Source organism: Lepidochelys olivacea (assembly GCF_965140295.1).
Source record: "Lepidochelys olivacea isolate rLepOli2 genome assembly, chromosome: 10".
Lineage (NCBI taxonomy): Eukaryota > Metazoa > Chordata > Testudines > Cheloniidae > Lepidochelys > Lepidochelys olivacea.
The window spans coordinates 76,287,777-76,315,580 of NC_140420.1; the positions used below are offsets into that span (position 1 = coordinate 76,287,777).

At 40.7% G+C, this 27,804-nt stretch overlaps 1 protein-coding gene and 1 long non-coding RNA gene across 2 annotated transcripts in view; one reads left to right on the forward strand and one right to left on the reverse strand.

Moving 5' to 3' along the window:
- IGF1R (insulin like growth factor 1 receptor) overlaps positions 1-27,804 on the reverse strand; it is a 281,321-nt gene that overhangs the window by 64,942 nt on the left and 188,575 nt on the right. The gene's annotated exons all lie outside the window — the stretch shown is intronic.
- LOC311527967 lies at positions 22,526-26,185 on the forward strand. The gene is made up of 3 exons (XR_014713481.1): positions 22,526-22,641; positions 23,103-23,199; positions 25,706-26,185. It is a non-coding gene; the product is annotated as an uncharacterized lncRNA (long non-coding RNA).

A 27,804-nucleotide genomic window follows, 5' to 3' on the forward strand; every position in this document is an offset into this window, starting at 1 on the left:
AATGTTAACTAAAATTACAAGTTTTTCAAGACCAATTTGTCAGATGGCCAGAAAGCTACGATGCCATAACCAAGAGGGCAACTTTGGCTAAAAGCCCATCCTAATTCAGTGGTGAAAAGAATGCAGCAATTAGAAACAAAAAAATACAACTGGGGGAAAAGAAGGAAAGGGATAGCATTCAATATTAACTGATGAGAGAACCTAAAGACATCAGGGAAAAATCCATGGCTGGCAGGATGAAGGACAATAAAAAAAGAGGGTTTGTTGTTTGTTTTTTTAAAGTATATTGGGAACAAAAGCTGTAGCAATGTAGGGTGACCAGATGTCCCGATTTTATAGGGACAGTCCTGATATTTGGGGCTTTTTCTTATATAGGTCCTATTATCCCCCACCCCCATCCCGATTTTTCACCCTTGCTATCTGGTCACCCTATAGCAGTGTTTCCCAAACTTGGGACGCCGCTTGTTCAGTCCCTCGGCCCACACTGCTTCCCGCAGCCCGCATTGGCCGGGCACAGCGAACCATGGCCAGTGGGAGCTGCGATCAGCCGAACCTGTGGACACGGCAGGTAAACAAACCGGCCTGGCCCGCCAGGGGCTTATGCTGACTGGCCGCGTGCCAAAAATTGCCGATCCCTGGTATAGTCCCAGTAGCTGGAGATGGCAAAATTATTGTTAATGATACATAAAAGGAAGAGATGTTCCATAAATATTTGTGTTTTGTATTTGGAAAAAAGGAGGAGAAAATACTTGGATCACATGAGGATGAAGTGCTTTCCAGTCCATTAGTAACTAAGGAGAACTTAAACAACATCTGCTAAATATAAGCACTGTTAAATCAGCAGTCCCGGACACTTGCACACAAGATTACTAAAAGAGTTGGCTAAGGAGAATTCTGGCCAGCTGATATTAATTTATAATAAATATTGGAATACCAGGGAAATTAAAGATGATGGGAAAAGGGCTAATGTTGTGCCAATATTTAAAAAGACCACCAGGAGGCTGGTTGAAATAAATAGCCTGAAATCAACAATGGGCAAAACAGTGGAAAAGCTGATCCAGGATTCAATTGATAAGGAATTAAAGAACACAAGTATAATGTCAGTCAAAATGATTTTATGGAAAACAGTCCTTGGCGAACAAACCTGTTTTAATTCTTTGATGAGATTACAAGTTTAGTTGATAAATGTAACTGTGTATATGTCATATACTCATAAAAATTTAGGGGTCACAGTAGACAAACAAATGAACATGAGCTCCTAGTGTGGTGCTGTGGCAAAACAAACTAGTGGGATCCTTGAATGTAGAAACAAGGGTAGTGAGGAAAAGTAAGGAGGTGATTTTACCTCTGTATACAGCACTGGAGAGATCAATACTGTTTACAGTTCTGGTGTCCATATTTTAAAAGGGGATGTGGAAAAATTCAAGAGGATACAGAACAGAGTCACAAAAATTATCTGAGGTCTGGAGAAAATGACTCAATGAGAGAGAGAGAGCTCAATCTCTGCTGAGCTTATCCAGAAGACGATGGCGAGATTATTTGATTAGAGTGAATAAATGCCTTCATGGGAAGGAAAGTACTGGGCACTAAACAGCTCTTTAATCTAGCAGAGAAAGGCATAACATGAACCACTGGGCTGGAAGTGAGAGCTAGACAATATCACATTAGGAATAAGGCACTAATTTTAACACTGATTAACTACTGGAACAAACTACCAAGGGAAGTGGTGGATTCACTGTCTCTTGATGTCTTCAGATCAAAACTGGATGACTTTCTGGAAGACATGCTGGAACCAAATACAAGTTACTAGGCTCAATGCAGTGGTAACTGGGTGAAATTTAATAGTCTGTGATATGCAGGAGATCAGACTAGATGTTCTAATGTTCCCTTCAGGCCTCTGTGAAGTACTTGAGTGATGCATTAATTTATTGTCAGCCACTTAATTGGGGTCCCTAGTGTCCAACCTCCTGTAATAGGTTTTGTTTTAAATCATGACACCTGTTAACAGCCAGCCACCCTCCTCCTCCTCCTCAACTCTGAAAAGAATTCTGCAACCAATATACCTGCTGTGTAAACTGCTAAGCTGCCAGCACACTTCCCAAAATTGGAAAGCTTTGGAAGAGAAAGCCAATCTACTCCCAAAAAATGTGATTCAATACAGAACTTTGGTATAGAACAAAACAGAAAGAATCACAGTAAATGTTTACTTCTAGCCTTTCCCTTTCACTCAAAGGAATTTGAGAGAAAAGGCATTTCCAAGTTAACAAAATACATGAGTTTTTCTAAAATACTGTCTCAACAGTCTGATCACTATGCATACAACATGGAATTGACACCACTCAATTTAAAGTTACTTGTTCTGTGAACAACTTCTCTTTACACCTATTGGGGAATTACTTTACAGAAAGCCAAGAGAAGTTATAAAACATTCTGATTTGAGGATTCACCACTCCCAACAAACCTCCCCCCAAAAACAAATGAAAAAAAACAGACAGATGCAAGACTGGAAAAATCCTCAAGACACACAGCTTAGCACACTACTCTTATTTAAAAAAAAAAAATTTAATGCAGCTCCTTTTTGGATTGTTTAGCTTTTTAAAAGTAGCAGTAAGTTCTCTGACATCCAATATCTCAAGCTTTTTGAAGTGTACACTAAGCTAAAGCTCTCAGAGATCACTTTCTGAGAGTTCTGACATCATGGCTGTTTTACAGTTTGGACAGACTAAGTGTTCTTATCATTTCCAAGACGCCATGACTTCAGCACTGCTGAAATAGAGCAATCGGGTGAATAAACAGCCAGTCACAGGGAGTGAAAATGCAGCAAGTGGAGGAAGACTGCTTGGCAAATGCAGGCCCTAGCCTCTGCCAAGGCTGGCGTCATGCCAGCTGCACGCAGGACAGCAGAAGGTTGCCAAGTGTAGGATAAGTATTTTTTTAAAGATTCTTTCTCTCCTTGTAAAATGATATTCAATCCTTCCTTTCTTTTCTCTTTCTCTTTTTTTTTTTTTAAATCCATCCAAGTAAGAACAAGAACGTAGTTTTGAACAGGGACTGAGGAGGAAAGAACATTTTATCCCAGGCAACCGTTGTAAAGATTAGCTGTCAAAATCTATCAATCAAGACAGAAAGGCAGGTAGTTTTTGACTGTTAATTTCTATAAATGACAAGGTTTAAAAAAAAAAAAACACCCCAGCATTAACTTTAGAGAGCATTTCAAAGAAAAACTGGCTTTTAAATGTAGCAAAGAGAGCACTCGGGAGACATTCGTGCCTTTTACCTGGTGTGGTGATAGCTAACCAGAGATGACAGGGACGTTACCCAGATAACCCACTTCCAGCGATTCACAACGAGGGCCGAAATTCAAATCTAGCATGTAAATAAGTCGATATACACGCAATAATGTGTTCCAGCACAAAACCACAGGTACAGCATCTCCAGAAGAGGGAACATTTTTGCTTTAAATAGCTATGCAAGAGCATGATCTGGTTACAGCAACACACTTTTTGCCTTGTTAATTTTTTTTCCCTTCACCAAAGTAACTAAACCAGACACTTGTCTCAGGGAAAATCCACAGACAGGGAAGTGTCACAACACCAGGCATCCATATGCTGAACAGCTTCCTTTCCTTTCTGGTAAGTAAGGCACAATTCAACACTATCTGAAATTACCTGCCAAGGTCTATTTAAAGGTTTCTCTCAAAACCATGCTGTTGCTATGAATTATGAGTGATTACCTCCTCCCTCTTCAAATCCCCAGTTTGCATACAACCGTCTCCACTTGCAAAATATTTGGAACGGTCCATACAAACTCTAGGCCAAGTAGTAAGATGAGGGCATTCAGTCTACAGCCTGTGAGTTATATTTGACTCAACTTCATTCCACTGAGAACCATATGTTTCCGTGTTTATGTTCTAGTTGTTACCAGCCTGATTTTATCCTACAAACCTTTTTAAGGATTTTCAGACTATTCTGAAGTTGTCCCAGGCAGCACCTTCCTCCTCCTGCACCAGTTCCATTTCAGTACAATTACATCCAGTCGCCTTCTGTGCAAGGTAGTTTTGTCAGAGTTATAATGTGCCCTATGACCTGAATAAAGCGTGTATATGCATGGAAACATTCAAAATCCCCACAAATTATCAACTTGTGAGCAGAAGCAGTCTGAAATAAGCATGCATTTACATTCCCTTTAAAAGCAATATTTTTTTTAAAATATCAAATATTCAACAACAGTAAGCATGCTGGAAAGTTGAACACCCTTTATGACCAACAGCAAAACCATATTAAAAATTATTTGGATTGCCCCGTAGCCTAATGGAAGTGCTCAGATATAATTACAGATTCCAGTTTCTCTTTCCCTATATAAAAGAAGTGGAAGAGGAACTGGATATAGGGTTTAAAAAAGTCTAGCATCACTCAACAATAAGATTTTTTCTTTAGAAGAGCTCTAAGTTCTCCCTTTGACTACAAGTACAATATGGCAGCCATGAATCGAGGCCAATGGTGTGGAGAGGACATGTGCATTACCTGGAATTCCATTCATTAGCATGAACATCTTGCCAGAACTGCTGCAAAGATACGTGCACCACCCTGTACCATGTCACCAAGGTCACTCATAGTTCTCCTAAACAATATTCTCTTCCCTTCCCCTCTCAGAGTAGCTTTTAGTAATAAGATAACTTCAAAGGGGTGTAGTCATCAGATAATCATGCCTTTGAGTAATCGGAGGCTGTTTGCTATGGCTCATAATCCCACAAAAGTACAAATGCCTCACAAAAACAATATCCTTCATCTTGGCCTAAAAATAAAGGACAGTGAGCTGGGGGGGGGGGGGGGGAGGAGGAGGAGGAGGAAGATTCTCTCAATTAAACATAGATTTCCACTAGCGGAATGACTGTGATGATTCTGTTAGCTTGCTTTTCTAGCAGACTCTCTAGTTCCTCACCACAAACCCACATCAAACCTGCTACATGGGAAAGACATCAGGCTTCCAAGCTACAGTAAGAAACGACACGTGCCTGTTAATCCCATTGGATTTTGTCTGAGTGACCAGAGTATTCAGGCACACTAGCTGGCATAATAAACCTACCAATCCCTTGGGAATCCCACAAGTGAGGCGTTCGGAGTTGTTACGAAGTTCCAGGAGCAGTATGGCAACTCAGCTCATATTTACAAATTGAAACGAACTGAAATCTAAGTGATGAAAATAGCTATTACACGACAGTCAGAAGAAACCCGTATGTAACACAGTTGCTCAATTTCCCCCCAAATATGTTATATCCAGTGACCACCTTGGTACAAACAAGACTTAACAATGAAAACAGGCAGCATGAGTTGCACTCTCTTTCAAAATAGTTTATGTTGCCCAATAAGTAGGGTGACCAGACAGCAAGTGTGAAAAATCAGGACGTGGGAGTAATAGGCTTCTATATAAGAAAAAGCCTCAAATATCAGGACTGTCCGTATAAAAACGGGACATCTGGTCACCCTACCAATAAGGCTCACAATGGCATGCATATGAGAGAGAGAGAAAAAAAACTAGTCACTTCCCATGCCAGGACAAATCAGTACCCACACAAACTGAACCAAGGCACATATGCAAGCATATACTGGGTTTCCTCGCCAATTCTACTCTATCTACAATACAGGGAAACAAGTTATTTGGGAATGTTTTATGTTGACTGCTACACTGCTCTATACACATTTCCTCCACACGGAAGAGTGAAATTTCCTACTGAAAAGGTGAGCCAGAACACTAACAAAGACATCAGCATGGATGAAAACAGGACTTTGTACAAAGAGAAATCAACACTTAACCTCAAGGGAAAGCTGCTCACAATTCGATTTAAAATCTACTAACACCCCTAAATAAACATCTGAAATTCCAGAAATGACTCAGGAACTGTGGACTCAGAATAGGTGGCTAACTCCCAGATACACCACAGACATGCCCAAACAGTGCAAGGGAAAAAAATGACTACAGCAAAACATCTCTAAACTGAACTAAACAAGCTGAAGGGTTCATGAGGAAAAAAGGATATCATTTATTGGGATCCAAGTTGCAAGCAATATATATTTGTGGGGTTCTACTTTTTTGAAGTAAAGAATTGTCTGACTTTCTTTCAAATGCTGCAGGTGGCAAGAGACACACTATTTCATGAATATATAGCAAGTGAACAGAATATAAATCAGTCACCAGCTGGCAAAATCCCAGCTGGAGAGAGGATACCACTCTCATTCCAGATTTATTTTAAAGGAGGAAGAGGGCTTTGATAACATTATCAAACTGACCTAAATTATGTAGTTCTTTTGATGCTAGAAAGAAAAAAAAAGAAATGTTATATTGTAGAGAAAAGGTCACCAACTCTGAAACATTCTCTACTGCTTTCATTTCAGAGCATTCACTACATGCATGATGAACAGGAGTAAGATACGCTAATGGACTTAATCTTTATGGAACTAAGTGACATAAATGAAGTTTGATACAATTTAGAAAGTGACAGATTTCCTCTGGGGGGAAAAACCAGGAATAATGCCAACTACTGTATAAGTGAGAGAACTTTCAATAAAACTATAAGTGTATACACACCATGAGGGTGTATATGTTACAAAGATTTTATTGTCATGCAGCTGAGAGAGCCACACTGATAACAGCACTCCTGTTCATTTGGTGGGTGACAAGGAATAAGGCCAATAGAGAGTAGCAGAAAATAATAGTAGTCAAAGTTGTTTTAGGTCCCACCGACAGAGCAACTTTTTTTTTAAACCTGGCCACTCGTTTGACTAGTGGAACAGCGGGGTTAAAAGCTGGCTTGATATCTCAGAGTTACCAAATAAGTTGTCTTCAAAATGAGACGCAAGATGTGAAAGACCCAGAGAAAATATCAAGGAGAGAGAGAGAGAGAGAGAGAGAGAGAGAGAGAGAGAGAGAGAGAGAGAGAGAGAGAGTTTGTTTTCCTAAATTTAATTATAAATTGCTACTGGTTTGTAAGGAGAGAAGTACATTTTCAGCTATAAATCATCCAAGTGATGCAGACGTAACTGATATACAAACTGATGTGAGCTTTTACAACACTTCAGGAGAAAAGAACGTACCAAATAACATGGACATGTATAGAAAATATTTCCCCTTAATTGCATGAAATGGGAAGAACGGCGACCGTATCTTATGGGAAATAGAAGGCTGAATTCTTGATAATCATGAAGAATGACGTAAGAGTGGCCATACTGTGTCAGACCAATGGTCCATCTAGCCCACTATCCTGCTTTCTGACAGCGGTCAGTGACAAATGCTTTAGAGGGAATGAACAGAACCGAGTAATTATCAAATGATCTATCCCCTGTTGTCCAGTTCCAGCTTCTGGCAGACACAGAAAGATAGAGCTATTTCTTGAATGAGTTCGGGAATAATTTTCTGTTCTCAATCTTGCTTCCATTATAAATATAGACAAATAAGAAAATCACCCTGCGTTCACAAGACCTTCAAGCAATCTGAATACAACATGCTGATAGTTTCTTCATTCTTTTTTAATATAAATTCACTGGCATAGTTGACAGAAAGAAGAGGAGGGAGAAAACTGTTGAAATTCTATCATCAGAATGAGTATATTCTCACACACTAAACTGATGTGGATTGAACTGGTCCAGAAGGAGAAAGGACAAGGCTCAATTTCCTCCTCAGACTTAATGCCAATCTTCTAACTTTACGGTCCTTAACTGTGGCTGTTTGAGTTGTTTAAGCAGGGTCTGTTTCTCCATCCTACAAAACTAAAAAAAAAACTGTCTGGAGTAGCTCAGTTCCATGAGTGCCTGCCTGCAGGCAGATACCCCAAACTGGTGGTATGTTCTATAATTAGATTTCACCAACCCAGTATCAAATGTGAACTCCTGAACCACTATATCAGTTTTACCACACAGTTACAGACAGTCCGCTGCGACTCTCCAGTCTATCCTACCACCCAGGCAAGACAGACTTAGTAATAATTGTCACTTCCACCAAAAATCTCAAAATATTCAGGTTGCTTCCAGTCCCAGGAAAGCAGTCACTTACCCCAGGTCAATTAGTCTTATATCAAAGACAACACCTATAGTCAGTTCCGTAATAAACTAGAACAAAGAACTAAAAGTTATTTGCAGGTTAAAGCAAGCAAACATATACACACCAATGAGTTGCCATCTAAATGCTAAGAGTGACAGAGCTGCAGTGATCTGTCAATTTGACATGTCTTTCAGGGCAAACCCAGGGTTGACTCTGGGGGATCTCCTGCTTCAATTTAGACTCTCTGGCCCTGTGAGAGTTCAAATAGATGAAAATTTTTCTTGTAAAAGATAAAACAGCTCACACTTAGTCTTCCAGTCCATGAGATGAGCTCCTTTGCACATAGCATTTCCAAGGCTTGATAGGGCCATTCACCAATTCTTTGCGTTGCAATGTTCTTTAACAGCCCCTTTAATCTAGGTATGCCTCCTCTGGGGAGTGGAGAAGGGGGAGTTAGAGGGGATGACAATTCCCGTTCCTGGGTTCACCAGTACAGAGCAAACATTTTCAAAGTTATAACGCAAAAATTACATATTTTCCTATAGCATGGAATACAGACATTGCAAGTGAGGTTAATGCATGCAACAACTTACAAGACTTTCATAGAGTCTAAACACTAAATACATTTTGATAAGACTAATTCCTATTTTGAACATAACTAACAGGTGAGGTGGTTTGGTTTCCAGCTACGAATTTATCAGTTCTTAGTTAACACCTATGGCCTTGGCCAGCGTTGGCACCTGATTTACCAGCATCACAGCATCAAAAGAACAAGATGGCCGGAATGCCTATCATTTGGAGCAGGGAGCCTATTTGCACATCCTGAACAAAGCTTACATCCCTGATAAAAGACACTGGACTAAGAAAGCAAGTGTTTCAATTTGCATGCATCCTTGAGAGACTTCTCTGATAGATTCTCACCCACTCCGAATAACTCCCACTGAAAAGAGCATTAATGATTATAAAGATGTGTGTTTGTTCACATCTTTGATTTCTCTCCAGCATTCTCCGATATATATGCCCTTTAGGCCACAGAGAAGGTAGTTTTGGCTAGGATTATTCAGTATATTATCATTTGCAGCCAATCCAGCTAATAAATGAAAGCAGCTCAAATTGAATTGTGAATTTTAATTTGCTTAGAGAATCAGGATTCTAGATTTAAGGAATTAGCTTGGATTCTGGTATCCGGTCTTGAATGTTTGCCACAAAAGATTTCTGATTCTGGTTCTGAGTGGCATGTGAAATCTGCAAGCAAGCAATACATACTTATCCCACTCCAACAGCACAAAATACTTCAAGGGAAAAATAAGAAGTCATTTGGGATCCCTCTCATCTCCAGCATTTCAAAAAGGTATTAGACTAGAGCTGGTAGAAAAATTTCTGCCAAAACTGTTTTGACGAAAAATTGGGTTATGGACAAAATTAAGTTTTTCACAAAAGAGGCAGCTTTCCAAGGAAAATTTCAATATTTCCTCAAAATACTGAAGTATTGTTATTCAAAATACTGTCTCACTGCCTCAAGGGAGTTGTAATGTGGGTGCCTTATGCACCTATTCTCCTTTTTTGGGATGGGAACTCCAGGTGGACTACATCTCCCATAATGCACCATGGTCAGGGATCCTATGGCATGCCTCCCTCCCTTCACCTGAAGGGGAGAAATTGATGTATCATGAGAGATTTAGCCTTGCCAGAGAACCCAGTCCAAAGAGGAGAATGGGCATATAAAGCCCCTGAACTACAACTTCCATGAAGCACCGTGGTGTTATTATTTATGAAAATATTTCAGTTTATGATATTTCACCAAAATATAAACATTTCTCTGTGGATTTTTTTTCTTTGACAAAAATGAAAAAAGTTGGTCAAAATTTTTCACAATAAAAATCTTACTTTCCAGCTAGCTCTAAATACCACTTCAAAACTGGAGCTGCCTTTGCTGGGCGTGGGGAAGCACTTCATCTTTTTGCTGCTGACCCCGTCTATCACACTGAAGGAATTGTCTCTGCTGAAAGAGAGGTCAAAATCATGGAAGACTAGAAAAGCTAGGCAGCAGATGTGGTGGAAATACAAGATAGGCCTCAACTTGTCCCCTGATCTAACCACTAGATAACATTGCCTCATTCAGGGGCTATATTTAGACAGCTGCATCTGTAGAAATTTCTTCTCTGTACAGGATAAAAGCACTGCAGATCTTCTGCACTGCTGATTACACAATTAAATATAATGAAGAAGGATGCCACCCTTTTCTATTGCCACCACCCAGAAGATGCAAGTGTGGACAATATAGTCACACTTCATATGTAATACACAAACTACATATGCACGCGCACCCCCCCCCCACCCGTTAGGTATATATTGCATCTTACTACGTAGATCCACATACATATGCTTTTGAGGAAACGAAGAAGGGAAAAACATTTCTACTGTGATTTTAAAATCATAGCATTGTTTTTGGCTTCCTAAATCCCTTCCTGTATTGAAGATTCACCACCAGATTAGGGAGAGCCAGACAGAATTTTTGATGGCAAACGAAGAACAGTTAAGCTGTATCTGACAGGAAATCTACTCTGCAGCACAGCTAATGCAGCAATGCTCAGTGGCTGCTGTGAGGCCAGCAAAGGCATCAGACGGTGTTTACAAAAGAAAAGAAAAAGGAATTTGTATTTTGAAAGTTGATACTTACATTAAAAAAAAAAAGCCGTTTTCCTCTGTTTTCAAGCAAGAGCTTCATGCTTGTCATTTTCCCTCCAGTACCTTTTTTGTCAGATCGAGTCGCACTGACATAAACATATAAAAATAAAGTTCCTTATACCATCCATGGCAGATACTTACATGGATGGTCTCAAAAAAGAATATTCTTTTCACATACTAAAAAAATTATACAGAGTTATTTTAAATTCAGATCTGTTTGTATATTCCTTATAAGTTTATAAAACTCTCACTGTCCTTCCATGACTAACGAAAGTGGAATTGAGAGAGTATTCTATATTTATAACTCGTCTGGTTGCTCATGCTTATGGCCCTATTTCCACTCACTGTTACTGTACACAGAGCTATGTGAGGTATTGTGGGTTCCCAAACTTCACTGATTTCCTAACAAGGCAGGCCTGTGTCCCGGAGGAACAAACTGGGGGCTGTTTCGTCCAAGTGGAGTTCAAATTCAGAGGGAGAGGCCCTGAGTTTTGTGGGTTTGGCAGCTCCTCTTAAAACTGGTATTAGAGACCATTTCTGGGCAATTACATGCCTAACTGGTGTTGGACTATGTATCAATGCTACTGATACATCATCTACAGTACAGACACATTTACAACCCAACACTGTACAGCTGTTGCTACACACTTCACCTTTTCATATTTATTTTAGCAGAGCAGCTTCAATGCTTCATCAAGCAGATTTTCTCAGTGAGTGAAATTTCACAAACACCAAAGCACTGGATACAAGCAAAAGTGGCTTTAAAAGAGTATGAAAGATTCACAGGCCTTTCAAAACACAACACAGAACTTACATGGCCCTCATCACCGTAGCATCTGGGCTCCTCACAGTTTATGAATTTTTAACCCTCAACGTACCCCTGTAAAATATGGAAGTATTATCCTCATTTTACACATGAGAAACTAAGGCACAAGGTAGATTAAGTGACTTGCCCAAAGTCACACAGGAAGTCGTCTGTGGCTGAGCTGGGAACTAAATTCACATCTTGAGTCCCAGCACACTGTTCTATACATTAGACCAGTGGTTGAAAACCTTTTTTCATTTGTGAACCTCTAGAAAATTTAAAATGAAGGTTCAGAGCCCCTTGGAAATCTTCTGTCTGTATATATAGCTGAATTCTGTTTGGTCAGTTTTCCGTCCAAGTCTTTTGCGAACCCCTTACACATAGTTCACGAACCACAGGGTGAGAACCACTGCATTAGACCATCTTTCCTAGTAGTTGAAAGCTAAGGGGATTGTGTAGTTATCAATATTGTAATAATCCCTTCCTCCTTTTATTACTCTCAAGGAAATTCTGTAATTCTGCACTTGTGCAGTGGCAATGTCCCCTGCAGAATAATTGATTCTGATGGGGAGGTGAAGGGAAGCTGCAATTACATCTTTGGCTCACCAGGAGCTGATGTGGCACTGGCAGAGGGGGCACCTTCTCACCAGCTGGAGAAGTCAGCAGTGGAAAGGGAGGGGACAGAGGCTGCCTTCCTCACAGCTCCCAATCCCCAGGACCAGGTGAGGAGGGACAGAATAGGGGATGGGGTAGGGTGGATAGATCGGGGCACATGAGGCTGCTGGGGGTGGGGTCACACAGAATGGGGTTCAGAAGGGCTAGTGGGGGGGACAGACGGCAGTGGGGGAACAGGAGCTAGTGGGGTGATAACATTGAGCCATGGGTTGAACGGGAGTGGGGGTCCATGTTCCCTGTAAACTGCGTGGTTGGGCAGCCGCCCAGAGGAGATTCAAGTGCCATGCAGTTGATTGGCAGAGCACACTGCCCGGCTCCATGCAGTTGATTGCAGAGCCTGCAGCTGCTCCCAGGACCCTGTGCTGTGCGGGGGGGGGGGGGGGGGGAGGAGATAAAGAGGGGAAAGGAGAGTGCTGATATCATGGTGTCGCCCTCCCCCAGCCCCTGTACCCCAACTCCAAGAGCAGGGTAGAGGGGACAGAACTTGCAGCAGCTCTGAGGTCTGAACATGCCTTCGGGTGAATGAGTGCCTAAAGAGACAGTGTATGGTCTCTCAGAGACTTCCCCAGCAGCTAGCACACAATCTCTCTCTCTCACACACACAGGTTACTTCTTCACATATATTGCAATGCACATATATTCTCTGTAATTTTATTCTTTCAAAGTGTGTTATTTTAGTTTTTTGACTGGTCTATACATTTCATAATTTTCATTTCTCTCTTACACTTAAATTTAATTCTTTGAACACTGAATTCTAAAATGCCTAACTGTCCTGGCTGGAGCAATTATCCCCTATGGTAACTTTTAAAAATTATATCAATCATTTCTAGGTTTTTTGTTTCTACTGGTGGCACACAGCCGCACATTACCTTGGTGCACATAACAAAATTTATTCCGCACATGGGAGGAAAAAATTAGAGGGAACATTGATGGGGGTGCAGGGACACATGCAGACAGAGGCAGATGTTCCTGACTGAACAGGAGAGGGTAAGGGTTAGCCAATTCCTCCTTCCCCCACAGAAATCTGTTCCATACTTCTCCCACCCACACCCAACAACCCCCCAGGTTCACTCCCAGGCGCCTTCCCAGAAATTACTTCCCTCTCCCTCAACTCCTCCATTACCCAACTCCCCCAAGCCTTTGCACTGCTTCTGAGGGGTGCGGGAAATACATTTCTTCATTGTAGTTTAAACAAATTATTAAAGTTCTATATCAATCAATATGCCTAGTAATGATTTGTCTAGAAACTTTTCCTGAATCTTTTTTGTTGTCTATATTGTTACAGACACACTTGCTGAGAGGTATTTTGAAATAAATTACCAAAATAATTGAAACTGAAGTGATTATATTATTTTGACAAATAAAATATGCAGAATTTTAAAATATTATGTGCAGAATTTTTAATTTTTTGGCACAGAATTCCCCCAGGAGTGTTTTATGCTGGTGCATTTTAAGACGCCGGTATACAAAGGGATTCCACTACTGCCTCCTCATAACTCCTTAAAATGGTCTAATCTTACAGGAGGATCCTACTATGGACACCATAATGAGATAAAATATCATCACTTACACCAAGGACTAGCATTCCCATTCTGCTGCAGTAAGTAACAAAACTAGAATAACTATTTTTACCAGGTTTCCAAGGCCAATAGAAAGTCACCCTGAAACAGCGTGACAACTAGGTTGTGCTGTCATATTGGAATGAAATGGCAGTTCAGTGGAGAACACCACTGCAACACAAAATGGAAAACAAGGAGAGGAAGCTTGGCAAACATTTTTCTTTTTCTAAACCAGAGTCTGGCATTCTAGCCTGGGCATGAGAACTAAGGCAATTTCCACAAAAAGTCTACAATGTAAAGCAGTGCGTTTGCACTCCAGTTCAAACTATTTTATTTAGGAGTCAACAAGTTTAACATATCATTAGAACTGCAAGTTTTGGATGCTTAGGACAGAATCTAAATGCCCCTACCCAGTAACAGAAATTATGATCAGCAAAGTAACAAAGACGTTAAAACAAGAAATGCATTGTCTACACAAATCATGGACTAAGTTTCCATTTAGTAAACATAAAATCTTGCTTCAGATGCCTTATCCTGAAGTCACAAAACATATATATTGAATGTTTTAGAACTCCTTTCTAAAAAGGAAAAAATAAAATAAAAAGATGTAGAGCAACATAGGTGGATTTGGATACTAAGCCGAAGCAGCTGCTATCTTCAAAGTTCAACAGAGCATCCTAAAGCATTGCCTTTAAAACACAAGCTGTTAGAAGAGGTGTTGCTGTGAATTGGCATAAACCATCCCACTTGGTTTGTTTGTGTTTTACATGCACTCAGAACAAGTACTAGCAAGCAACAGAAAACCAGAACATGTTTTGCAAACAATTATAACATCCTGAAACAAAAGGCAAGGACTGAAGTCATCATTTGTTAATTGCCATCATGGTCATACTTGTTCTATACTGCTTGTAAATTCAATTCTCATCATGAAGATGCAAAATGGAAACACCCAGCTCATCTTCCCTTTCATCCTAGGATCAGGGTCATTGCTCCAAGTATACAGTCATACAGCAGATTTTCTATGTACACAGAAGCAGGATGTTTTACCATTTTTTTCCAGTGTGAGGGTGTATGTGTTTTGTTTTTATTTTATTTTATTTTTTTAAATTGTGTTTTACTTAACAACAAAGCTGCCAAGGTAACAAGCATCTCTCATGCGTCACGTGCTCGTAAGAAAAATTAGTCCTTTCCACCATTTACACAATAAAGTTACTGGCTTAATTCTGCTTTCCATCGTTTTGCACATGTCTGTATACAAGACAAACTTTTTAAAAGCTATTAAAGAAGTCACCTCCCATTCAGCAAGAAGAAAACCTAAAATTATCCCAGGGGGCTCGAGTGCTATTCACTTTGAGAGAACGAATAAAACATATTTGGAAGTATTTTCCCTTCTATCCAAATAATGGAGGAAGGAAATGTTAAAAAGTCTCTTTGATGAGTTGAGCATAGCAAGGTGTAGCATATCTTTTTAAAATTGTAATAGACTCGGGGGGGGGGGAAGGAAGAGGGGCGGGAGGGACTCACGCACACTGTATAATATTTTTGAATTGTGCTGTAAAACTCCAAGCTTTGGGACTCTTTTCCAGACAAACTTTCCAATTTAACCTACATACTTCCAGGTTTTTGGTTTTTTTAAAGTAATATTTTGGTGAACATGTTTCACGTTTAGCAGAGGTAAGGGGTATCAAGAATGAGGGAAGAGGTGATATCCACCTTTCATCTAAACTACACAGAAAGATATCACCAAATTATGTAACCAGTAGTTACAATTAGCACAGGCTGCATGCAGGGTTTGTACATGGCTTTGTTTGCCCTAGAAATTACTAAACTTACAGGTTTCAGAGTAACAGCCGTGTTAGTCTGTATTCGCAAAAAGAAAAGGAGTACTTGTGGCACCTTAGAGACTAACCAATTTATTTGAGCATAAGCTCTCGTGAGCTACAGCTCACTTCACCTACAAACACCTGCACACCTGAAACATTGCCAAGAAATGCAAATCTCAGGCATTATCGTTTTAGTTCCCAACCATATTGCAGTAAACATTGTGACAATTCAAATCCCTCCCAATCTTGGTTCACATTCAGCCAACAGATTGCAGATGCCCTTGGTTACAGAGGGCAAGTTATTAAAGGCATACTTCTCAATCTATGCAGTGTTCTTCCTACTAAAATATTCAGCCTCTTCCATCCTCTGTCAACATATTCAGAGAATATATCAAGTATGCAAACTGTGATAATAAATATTTTCTACACTGTAAGAAATAAAGCTGATCCAAATTAAGTTAATGCAGTCCAAGCACTGTATCAGGGGTGGCCAATCTGCACCTAAGAAAGAGCCAGAATTTACCAATGTGCATTGCCAAAGAGCCACAGTAACACGGCAGCAGCCCCCCATCAGCTCTACCCCCCATCCCACCGGCAGCTCTATCCCCCATCCCTCCCCTTCACCAGCAGCACCGCCAATCAGCACCTAACCCTCCATCCCTGTGCCTCCCACCCGCCACGATCAGCTGTTTTGTAGTGTGCAGGAGGCTTGGAGGGGGAAGGAAGGAGGAGCAGCAAGGGCGTGGCAGACTCAGGGGAAAGGGCAGGGGCCTTGGGGGAAGGAGTGAAGTGGGGCTGGGGCAGCGCCAGGGGTTGAGCAGTGAGCACCCTGTAGCACACTGGAAACTTGGCGCCTGTAGATCCAGCCCCGGAGCTGGTGTCTATGCAAGGAGCTGCATATTAACCTCTGAAGAGCCGCATGTGGCTCCGGAGCCACAGGTCGGCCACCCCTGCACTACATATTCTTGGCTATTAAGGGTCTAGTGGTATTGTCCCACAGGAAGACATACAGATGAGAGAGTATCTGTCACCTTGGCCCGTAAATCCATCTGTCTGGAAAAACAGCTAGGTGACTTGTTTTTGGAAGCAAGTAGGTCTCGTCCAGGGGTGGGCAAATTTTTTGGCCCGAGGGCCACATTGGGGTGCAAAACTGTATGGAGGGCCGGGTAGGGACGGCTGTGCCATCCCAAACTGCCTGGCCCCTGCCTCCATCCACCCCCTCCTACTTCCCCCCCCCCCGACTGCTCCCCTCAGAACGCCCGACCCATCCAACGCCCCCTACCCCCCGCTCCTTGTCCCCTGACCGTCCCCTCCCAGGACCCGCGCCCCAACCGCTCCCCCGGGACCCCACCCCCAATCCAAGCCCCCTGCTCCCTGTCCCCTGACTGCCCCCATCCCTATCCACACCCCTGCCCGGCCCCCGGGACTCCCATGCCTATCCAACCCCCCTGTTCCCTGTCCCCTGACTGCCCCCCACCCCCAGAACCTCCGCCCCATCCAACCATCCCCTGTCCTGACTGCTCCCCAGGACCCCCTGCCCCTTATCCAACCCTCCCACTCCCCACCCCCTTACCATGTCGCTCTCAGAGCAGCAGGAGCTGGCAGCCACGCCGCAGCGCTGCCTGGCAGGAGCAGCGGGCCAGAGCGCTGGTGGTGCAGCGAGGTGAGGCTGCAGGGGTGTGGGGACAGCAGGAGAGTGGCCGGGAGCTCAAGGGCTGGGCAGCACAGTCCCGTGGGCCGGATATGACCCATGGGCCATAGTTTGCTCACCTCTGGTCTAGTCTATATAGGCCTAGCTATGTCATGAGATCATGTAATACCACCACACAGGACAGGAAGCCTGTGGAGATTTTCACTATTAAAATCCCTTTTTTCCCTTCCAAGGCTCGTAGCAGGTAAGATGCTGCTTAGTGTAAAAAACCGAACCGTGAATTCCTGGATTGATAGAGGCCTTGTGTCCATATACCACACAGGTCACTCGATTAAGTAGAATCAGTTTAAAAACTATTAGTTAAAGCAGTACAAATACCTGGCCGGACAAATCGGTTTAAAAATCACACCTCTGCCTAAGTACAAGTGTGTGTGTAAACCAGGGCTGAACTTTGGTAGAAGAATAATGAAGGGAAAGGGATTGAATTCTTTGCATACCCTCTTTGCTAGTAGGGCCTCAAAAAACAAAAAAAGCCAGAAAAAAAGGAAATACTCCAAGTTCGTCCCCTCTTTGGAACGACAACACCCCCCCAAAGCTATAAGCATTAAATTGGATAGGAATAAGATAGCTGATTTTGCCTCTAGTCAAATATAGCAAAGTATCATTTAAATTGCAAATTACATAGCAACAGATTTCTGCACAAAGTTCAAGGGCTTTCTTTTTAAGCAGTTTGTTTTTATAAATTAGAGACGACATTTCAGGGGAGATGGAGAAGAGCTGCTATTGTCAATACATATTCAGCTCAAATATCTCCCAGATTAGTTTGATGCATTTTGTCTACACACCAGAGAAAAAACTGGGTTGTTAAATGATGAACAAAAAACCCAAAAAGATGAAAAAAACCACCCGACTTTTATGAGAAGGTCCCCAAAGAAGTAGGTTTCATTGGTGTCACGTTAGTGCAGGAGGATTAACTGTTCCAAAAGGATCTCAGAACTGGGAATTGTCTCACCTTTCTGCTTTCCACCCACCACGCACCCCACATCTTCCCTCCTGCACAAGGGGAACTTTTAATCCATTGACAGTTTTACTGTGAAGCTCTTTTAAAAAAAATCTTTTAAACCGATGTTTCCTCCTTCAAAACTTCTGTTCCTTTCTTTTCATTTTTAAGAACACGTTCTTGCTAGTATCAGCCTCTTGGCCCTGACTCCTCCAAATTAAACTTCACTGAAAGCTTAAAGATGGGAAAATATATACTTTGCATTTATACAGTGCCTTTTAATCAGCAGTTCTCAAAATGCTTTCTGAAGCATTAAATCCAAAGTGGGAATTTTTATGCCAATTTTGAAACGGGAAATTAAGGCAACAAGAGGATCAGTTATCCAAGGTTACTCTGAATCAGCGACAGAGCTGGGAATAGAAGAGCTCGATTGTCTTGATATCCAATCCCCTGTAATCATTACCTGAGACTCCTGCTTCCCCCAAAATACATTTGATATAAACTGAATGTTTTCGTGCTCCTCCTTCTTAAGAGCCAAATTACAGCCCATTGTATAGTATTACCAAATACTACTCGGGGGACCTGCGGGTCTGAACACTTACTCAGCTGGCAGTACATACATGACAAAAAGAGGGCAAAGCAAAAGCCAGATTTTTTTAAATGAGTTTTAAAAACTAGGCTGGTTTGGGTTGGGGATGTACGTTTGAGTGTCAGTGGTTCTTACCAGCAACTGCAGATGAACAGACTCATTAAGGCTTCAAGAATGTATAAAATCAATCCCCTGAAACCTAAAATCAACCAGATCCAATCTCAGGAAGGCAGCTGTGATAAAAAACACATTCCGTTCAAATCCCATTGTGATGAAGATTATTCCAATTTTAAATGATCAAAACAGTTACTGTCTTTGATGCAGAACAAATACATCTTCATGACTGAAGGAAGTGATGAGGCTCACCTGACCAGATATAGCAGGCCCTGAACCAGTGACCTTACTGTGAAAAATCATGATAAATGTATGCGAGTCAGAGCTGGATTAATTTAATGTAAGAGTTAGCCTGGAAGGAGGACTATGAAATGCATCAGAGAAAAGGAAACAATTTAGTTCTATACACTGGAGAACTTTAGGCTTTTCGTGATAAGGAAGTGCATATCTAATAGATTTCATCTTTCAACAAAGTCCTCAATAATGTATTTTGAAGAGCCAGAGACCCCTAAATCAATCACTCTCTCGCTCTCTCTCTCTTTTTTTTTTTTTTTTTTTAATTAAAGTAATTTGGCACATGAACCTTTGGCTACTGTCTAAAGACTGTACCGAAATTTGAAACACAATTTTGTTTCTTACCCTTTACTACAGATCCACACAGACTGACTATTGATCAAGCAAATGTCAACGCTTTAAAATTCTGTTGAATATTTAGAACTCAGTCACAGGCCGGTAATTATTTGTAAACAAAGAATAATGCCATTAATATCTTTCTTTATTAATGTTGAGAGAAACCTGTTCATCTGCCTTTTTGCTTCTTATATATTCGCCAGCATGAGCTAACTGTTTGTGATTGTTTCTTTTTTGGGGTGGAGAGGATTTAGTCAGTTTGGGACACACAGGATTTCCATTCTGTCTTGCTGGCCTTCATCCCCCAGCCCCCATCCATCCTCCAAAGTACATATTGCTCCCACTAGACAGTCATACTGTTTATTCATTTGCAGGCTTTTCTTTGGCGATCATCACAGTACCTGAGTCACTCTCAAACGTTGGTGAACTAATCTTCGGCTTTCCCAAGAGGTGGGGATGTAGTATCAACATTTCCCCAATGAGGTAACAGACACACAGACGTAAAGTGACTTGCCCACGGCCACATAGCAGAGCTGTGACAGAACTGGGAACGGAACCTAGGTATCTGGAGGCTCAGTAGAAGGTCCTCTTCTCAAGACCATCCCTTTCTCCCAGGGGCCAGCAAAAAAAGGACAACATGGTTTAGAAAAAAGAAAAGGAGTACTTGTGGCACCTTAGAGACTAACAAATTTATTTGGTGCTTAGAGAACAAGCAGGTCACTGTGTTGTTCAGCAGTAAAATACTTCTGAGGCAGAGAAAATATTTTAAAAAGCACTAGATGCTCTTGGTGCAATAGATAACAAAACATTCAAAAGGCTCAACACAAGAAAAACCTGGCACTGACCACTCAAGACTGAATTTCTTTTAAATGTAGCAATTCAAAATGGGATCCTCTGCCACCTAGCATGCTAAGATTCAGAAATCGCCTCCTCCGTCACTCCCCATTCTCCAGACCCTGCACTGGCTCCTCATTCCTCCCATCATATCAAATTCAAACTCACCCTCCTTTCCAGGTTTCAGAGTAGCAGCCGTGTTAGTCTGTATTCACAAAAAGAAAAGAAGTACTTGTGGCACCTTAAAGACTAACCAATTTAATTGAGCATAAGCTTTCGTGAGCTACAGCTCACTTCATCGGATGCATTTCCAGGATTCTCCTTTTCATACACTACACTCTGCCAGTTCTACCACCTCCCACATCCCTTAATTCTTGCCTCCCACAAGCACCCCCAGTCTTTTCCCACAGTCCCCTCCTGGCCTGGATTATCTCCCTCTGCAACTTCAAACCCTTCCTTGCCACAAGCCCTCAAAACAAAGATCTGCTAAATTATTCCCTATAAACCGGTGGGGGTGGGGGGGAAGAGAGAGATTAAAAGGAATTAACATGAGCATTACATCTTTGCGAGGAGTCCTGTAATCTCTCAGGATCCCACAGTCAGGAGCTGGGCTGGGAGCAGAGTTGCAGCTGGGGTTGGGAGCCAGGGCCACAGTCAGGGGCTGGAGCTGAGCTGGGACCGTGTTTGGGGCTGGAGCCAGGGCTGCAGCAGATCTGGGGGCAGAGCGGGGCTGGGTGGCGCTTCTGCCCCCCCCCCAGGGGCTGGCCTGGGCCCTACAGCGTATCCCCGAATGTTCCTCTGTGCCCCCCACAGGAGGGCACACTCCACAGTTTGGGGACCACTGCTTTGGCTGTACAATATAGTAGTGTCCATTGACATAGCAAGCTACTGGGGACAGGGGGTGGTTTTATTCTGTTTCGGCGAAGTGCCCAAAACAGTTTGGGTGATTCATTCATACCATTATATTTATCTATACACACACACACACACACACACACACACACACACACATACACAAATAATAAATAAGAACAGAGCATCATTAAATTATTATTAATAGTAGCAGTCTGGATAAACAGCATGAATGCAGAATTCAGACAAGCTCTCATCTGGCTTCTGTACATTTAGGTTGTGGTTAATTTGATAAAATAGCACTACTGACATTCAGCAACAGCTTCCAAAAAAACTACAAAACAGATTCCAATGCCTGAAGCTGCATTAAAGACAAAGGCTACAAGTGAAATTTATTTAGGAGAAAAGTATGATCTCATGACCAATGGTATGTCCTCACCGAGGAAGTACAGAATATGGGCTCTCAAAGATGGTAATGCATTCGAATTTTCAATGTCCGCATAAGTAAATCAACAGGCTCAACACAAGAGATATCTAGTAGTGATTAAACTTCAAACAAAATGCTTTTGAAATATAACAAAAGGTAAACAGAATGTTCCAATGAACAGCCTACCATCCAGTGTGCTAGACTTTCACGGATTATAGTGAGAGAAACCAAGCAGCGAACACTTTTTCTATCAAAAGTCAGTTCTCTTAAAAAGTCTATATTTGTTAAGTATGAAAAATTTACAGAACGACTCCTTTGAAATCCAGAGTATGTACACCATTCTATGTGCATCAAAAAATTCTCTAATATCACACTCAGGACTAACACTACTGACATGCTTCGTAGTTTATTTAATCCCAAACTGAAAATCAGATGCATTTTAGTCAGCTCTGTCTGCTTACACAAACTTCGGGATAGAGTCAACAACCCTTGTCTATTCCAGGCCAATTAACTTACTGGAGCACACACCCCAACCCTCCTCTTTTTCATAGTATGAACAAGACACAGGATGTATTTAAGTCTAGACCAAACGGAAAAGTTTCAATATGGAAACATAAAAAGTGATGCATTGTTCCAGTCACTGTTCACTCCTAAATGCTAACATCAACATCAACTGATGGCAACTGACAGAGGAGTTCCAAAGGGATAGTGTTGCTGCTTTTGTACTCCTGCGCACTGAGCATTGAAGGTCTGAGAGACCACATGACAGTTGTTTATGAGTCTGGAGTGAAGTCACATGATATGTCGTCCTCCTCCTCCCTCCACACACACACAGGCTCACTGCCTCACCAACACAAACAGCACTGACCTGCTTACCACACCAGGCAGAAGGAGACACACTGTCTTGGCACATCTTTCAGGGTGCCTTGAGAGGATTTTGAGGCACCGAACTCACACACGGTATCAGAACTTAATAGAAATCTCTTCTTTAAAACTCTGCACACATATTACATTCTATTAAACATGCATAATAATAATTTTAAAAGGAAGATCAGTATTGGGAATTTTAAAACATGACTATCAATTTGAGATTTAATTTGTTTACATCTAGAAAAATCAGTAAAATGCTTTTGCCTACACAAAGTCACTCGCTTAAGATAAAGCAGAGATGTAGCAGATATGTAAATTTTAAAAACATATACATGCAGTTTAACAAATTTGAAAAAAGACTCCTAACGTATCTCCAGCACTATTCCTTACGTATAGACTTCCCTTTATAAAAATCCATAAAGGGTGATTTCAAGCTATTTAATTGCATCACACGTCAATGCCTCTCCTTACATATGGAACCTCTTCTCTGAGCTGTAAAGCTGCTATTACTTATTGTAGCCTCACCCTTGTTGCTATGTTGCTTATATTAGATTGCGAGCTTTTGGGGACAGTAATGTGACTTTCTATGGACTTGCACAAATCCCAGCATGTGGTGGCACCACTTGGACACAACAACAAGGAGTACAGGTAAAGTGATTTTATTTCTTAACACACTGGTTCTTTAATGCTAACATTTCAGAGAAACAGACAAATTGTATAAAGGGTAGGGGTATGTCTACACTACAGAGACTATTCCGACACCTCGCCGTTCCTGTGCTTCCATAAATCAGGAGTGTAGATACAGTCTAAACTGACAGAAGGGGTTTTTACATCAGTGTAGGAATACAACCTCCTTAAATAAAGAGAGCTGTGTTGACAGAAACATTCCTCCATCAAGGTAGCTGTGTCTACATGCGGGTCAGGTTGGCATAGCTAACTAAGTCAGAGGTGTAATTTTTTTCACATCCTTGACCCATGAAGATAAGCCAACATAATTTTCAAGTGTAGCCCAAACCTTAATAGGGTCAGTTTTAACCCACTGTTTTCACTTTGCTGTCAGTGAACTCTTATACCTACCTATTCGTAATATCATTGCTTTGTGTTTTTCTCTGAAAGCTATCCAGTTAGTGCCAGTGAAGGTTGTGTACTATGCCATTTTTATCATAATAAAAGCTCTCAGCATGGTGCGTATGTGCTACAACAAAGAATAAAAATGTCCTGTTTCTGTTACAGAAAAAGGAAAACATGCTGAATTAAACAAAGACAGATGTACAATTGTACATCATACACACTGAGGCAAGGGATTTTACCACAGGGGTACACACTTGATCTCATCCTTCCATTTTGTGTATTTAAGAAAGAAGGTGGTGTAATGGGTTTCTATTCAGAGTATTCTCAATGATAATCTGAGACACTCTTATTAAAAAACTATTCTGATCTGTAAAAATAATTAAATACCACACAGTATTGCTGTTTCTGGGGTCTGTTTTAATCAATATTCTACAAAACAACAAACTCCTAAAAGTATTCCATGCAAAGATAAATGTTTTCCATAAATTAAATGCTTTTAGACTTTCACCTTCATAATCCACTCAACACGTACTCTGTTCCAATTCCAAAAGGTTACACTCTAACCAACATTTTTGTCTCATATTCATAAAATTCTTGATAAGGGCATAGCAGCAAGCCCCATAAGCAACCTTGAACTGTCTCAAAACACAGGACTCAACCATAACAAAAGAATTCAGTTGTATTCTCTATATTTTAAACAATGCTATTGTTACAGGCATTTATCACAGTGCTTTCTTAATTCATCTGATTTTCTTGCTTTATTTATTGTCAACACTGATCTTAGAAGTCTAGACAGAACAAAAAGATCCATTAGTTTGCCTCTGACATCCACCACAGCACATTCCTGCTATATGTTTGGTAGAAGCAAGCCTTGGGGAGGAGACAAGGAGAAAACAGAAAAAAAGTGCAGATCTGCAGTCATCTAGATAAATGCTGCACTGGGCATAAGACTGGGTTCAGAAAAATAGCTGCTGGTTATTTGTGCTAACTCTGCCTGTGTTTTAACACAGCTGCTTAAGTTTAATGATATCTGAGAATTTTGTAGTTAGCAATGTGCTGTATATCATTAGTAAGTTTTCTAAACCATATACTAGCACACGTATTTAGGGTTTGTGAATGGATTTTGGGTGTGGATATTTTTTTTTAAATGTATTTGTGTGCACATGCGTGCATTCAGAATATGAACAACAGAAAACTAATCTAAATCTCCTACTTTTATTGGCAGCAAGATCTCCATTTCCAGCAGCTCAACTAATGGGCCTAGCTACAGTAGTAGCTGGTGGAAGGAAGAAATTAAAAATTCACACAAAGGCATTTTCAAATGATAAAAATCACATAAAAATCAGAGCTGCAATAGAGATTCTAGTATAGATGTAAAAAATCTTCAGTCCTCAAAAGTCATGACCAGATTTTACCTTTGCTTTATTCCCTGCACTGAATGCTACCTTTCAATCAGACACCATCAAACCACCCTGTTCCTGGCCCTGTCATTTGTTATGAAGGACTCTGAACTACAAAGGTCTATTGTCCTGAGCTATGATTTTTTTTTCTTGTTACAGTCAGTGGATATCAAATAAATTCAGAGGGACATTATAACAAGTTGAGATCTGATCCTCTTTACAATTAATAGCTGTAAACATACCTATCTCCAAAACAAAGACTGATATTGATTGAAAAATCTCTCATTAATGATCTGAACAGCACATCCAGGAATCTGGGCATGCTAGCTAGACTAAGGAATGCAGATGCACAAGACACATTGCCCCACTGCTTCCCCCCCCCCCCCGCCCCGCCTCCTTTGTGCTAGAAAGCCAGAAGGGGACTGAGATGGAAGAGAAGTCAGTGCCTGAGAAGCCGGAATTTGTTTTCTTTAGGTTGGCTCAGCTCACCTACTGGGATTTGATGTCTAGTCTGGGCAGTTGGTAGTTCTTCCTTAATGACTGTGGTGATCACATGTAAAAAAAACTTAAGGATGCAGGTGACATTTTGGACCCTCCTTAAGAATGTCTCCATAGAATAAGGGAATATTTACATTTCTCAAACGAAAGCAGCCGTTTAATCTAACCTATTCTCTTAATTCCAGTTTCCAAAATCCCAATCTGTTCCCTACTAGATGGGAATCCTATTTGAAAGCACTGCCAAAGGATGCTATGCAGCACCACAGAAAAAGGAGCATGTTTCCAGAGTACAATGCCTTCAGCGGTCTGTAGGAAATGGCTGAAAAGAAAATCCAGGCACTACATAATAGAGTACGAAATTTGGCAGGGGAAAAATGGTTAGGTATATTGTCATACCAATGTTGAAAGAATGTACTAGAGAATACTCAACTTGGTTGAGGTGCAGAATTTTGGGTTAAAGAAAAGAGCAAGTTATAAAATATGTTTCCGTTTATTTGGAAACCTTCATTTTTTTAATGTAAACATCTCCATGGTATTTTGTGAATACAAACAGAACCATGCAAGGACATGAGAAGCAGGAGGTGAAACTCATTATAAAAGGCAAGTCTGTCTGTTTTATTTGTCCAAACTAAGTAAAATGCTGAAAAAAAAAAAGTGAAAAAACAAGCATGAATAATGAAAAATAAATTAAATAATAATACATTATTAAACTGGTAAAAATTTGTATTACAAGCAAGGATTACAAATATGTATTTTCAGTAGTGCCCATTTAATGTCTTTCTAAAGCAAAATTAAAGCCTGGATTTGGAACCAGGATATTTATCAGTTGTTTCATTCTCTTCTATATACTCTGCCCCTTTCCATGAACAGTATATCTTCTTCCACAATCAATATAAAGCTATCGCAAACTTACAAAACCCCCATCTGTATATGCACTGGACAACACATGACCACACTTATGGGCTCTTAAAAAAATAAATAAGGATAGTCTCAAAAAACAGAAGGAATGTCTGTTTCTCTCATTTAGTTCACAAAGCTTTGCAAAGACGACAAAAAATGTTGACCCTTATGGAAAGTTAGCACTGTGTGCAAAATTAAGAAGTAAATAAAAATACTAATTTCTACCCTATTCATTCTGCAACAACGTTCAGCTCTTATCTTGGCTACGCATTTTACCGCGTGACTTCAATTGTGGGTTTTTTTAAAAATATTGTTAAAAATCGCTTTTAAGAGGGGAGGTTAATCATTGTTGAGTCATCTTGCATACAATTTTCCACGCGTTTTTAAAAGAGCTTTTCAAAATGTACTACTAGAAGATAATCATTCCAAGGTGTAAACCATAACATATCTCTTTGGCCTGTTCTTTCTAAAGCATAGCCTGTTTTGCTTCTTGTTACTTCACATATTCAGAAACTTTTTATTGCCCTGGCTCAGAATCAAGCCAGTGCAATTCATTTCTGACAGAAAAAGCATTTCAGAGTCACTAGTAAACTGGCAGCCTGCATTATTCAGGGTATCATTTTGCACTTTAATTCAGAAAATTAACTAAGGACATCTGGTCCCAGAAATAAGTGTGTTTGTGACAAGGTAATATTTTTTTCCTCACACTCTTTCCAACCAGAACATTTTTTCTTGACGTGCAATTTTGCTGCATATCATTTAGATGAGATGTTATTCCAAAAGAAACAGGAGGCACAATAAAGGAGCCAGAGTGGACAAATGAGTTTGGGGAAAGCTAATAGGGGATATGGACAACAAATGACATTTTGGAGTATTCCCTCTTGCCCATCAAAAGACCAATCACACATTCATGGCTGGAATTTAGAAAGATCCCTATGTAAGTAGCTATATCTTATCAGCAATCACTTTTTCTGCCTTTCCACATTGGAACAGGATAGAATTATTTATACAAGGGATTTCAAATAACTGTGGCTTTCACGGCTTTTTTCCTTTAGCCAAAAATGTATCCTATCGTTTTGGAACAATGAAGTATTCTAAAAATCTAACAAAACAGCAACAAAGCTTTACTGAATTTGTTTAAGTAACATTTAAATAAAATGGGGGTAAATGAAGTCCAATTACTGAACAAGTAGGTGCCCTGAAACATTGCAAAAAGGATTAGCAATTCCAATTTATTATTTCTGTCTCAAATAATTTAAAATGACTAATAGCTAGGGTCAACAAAATGAATAAGTTTCACAACTAACTCAATTTTGTTCCTTTCCTAGGGGGTTTTAGTTCCGAAAGCCCTTGGTACATTATATGCACTTGCTTTTATCACAAT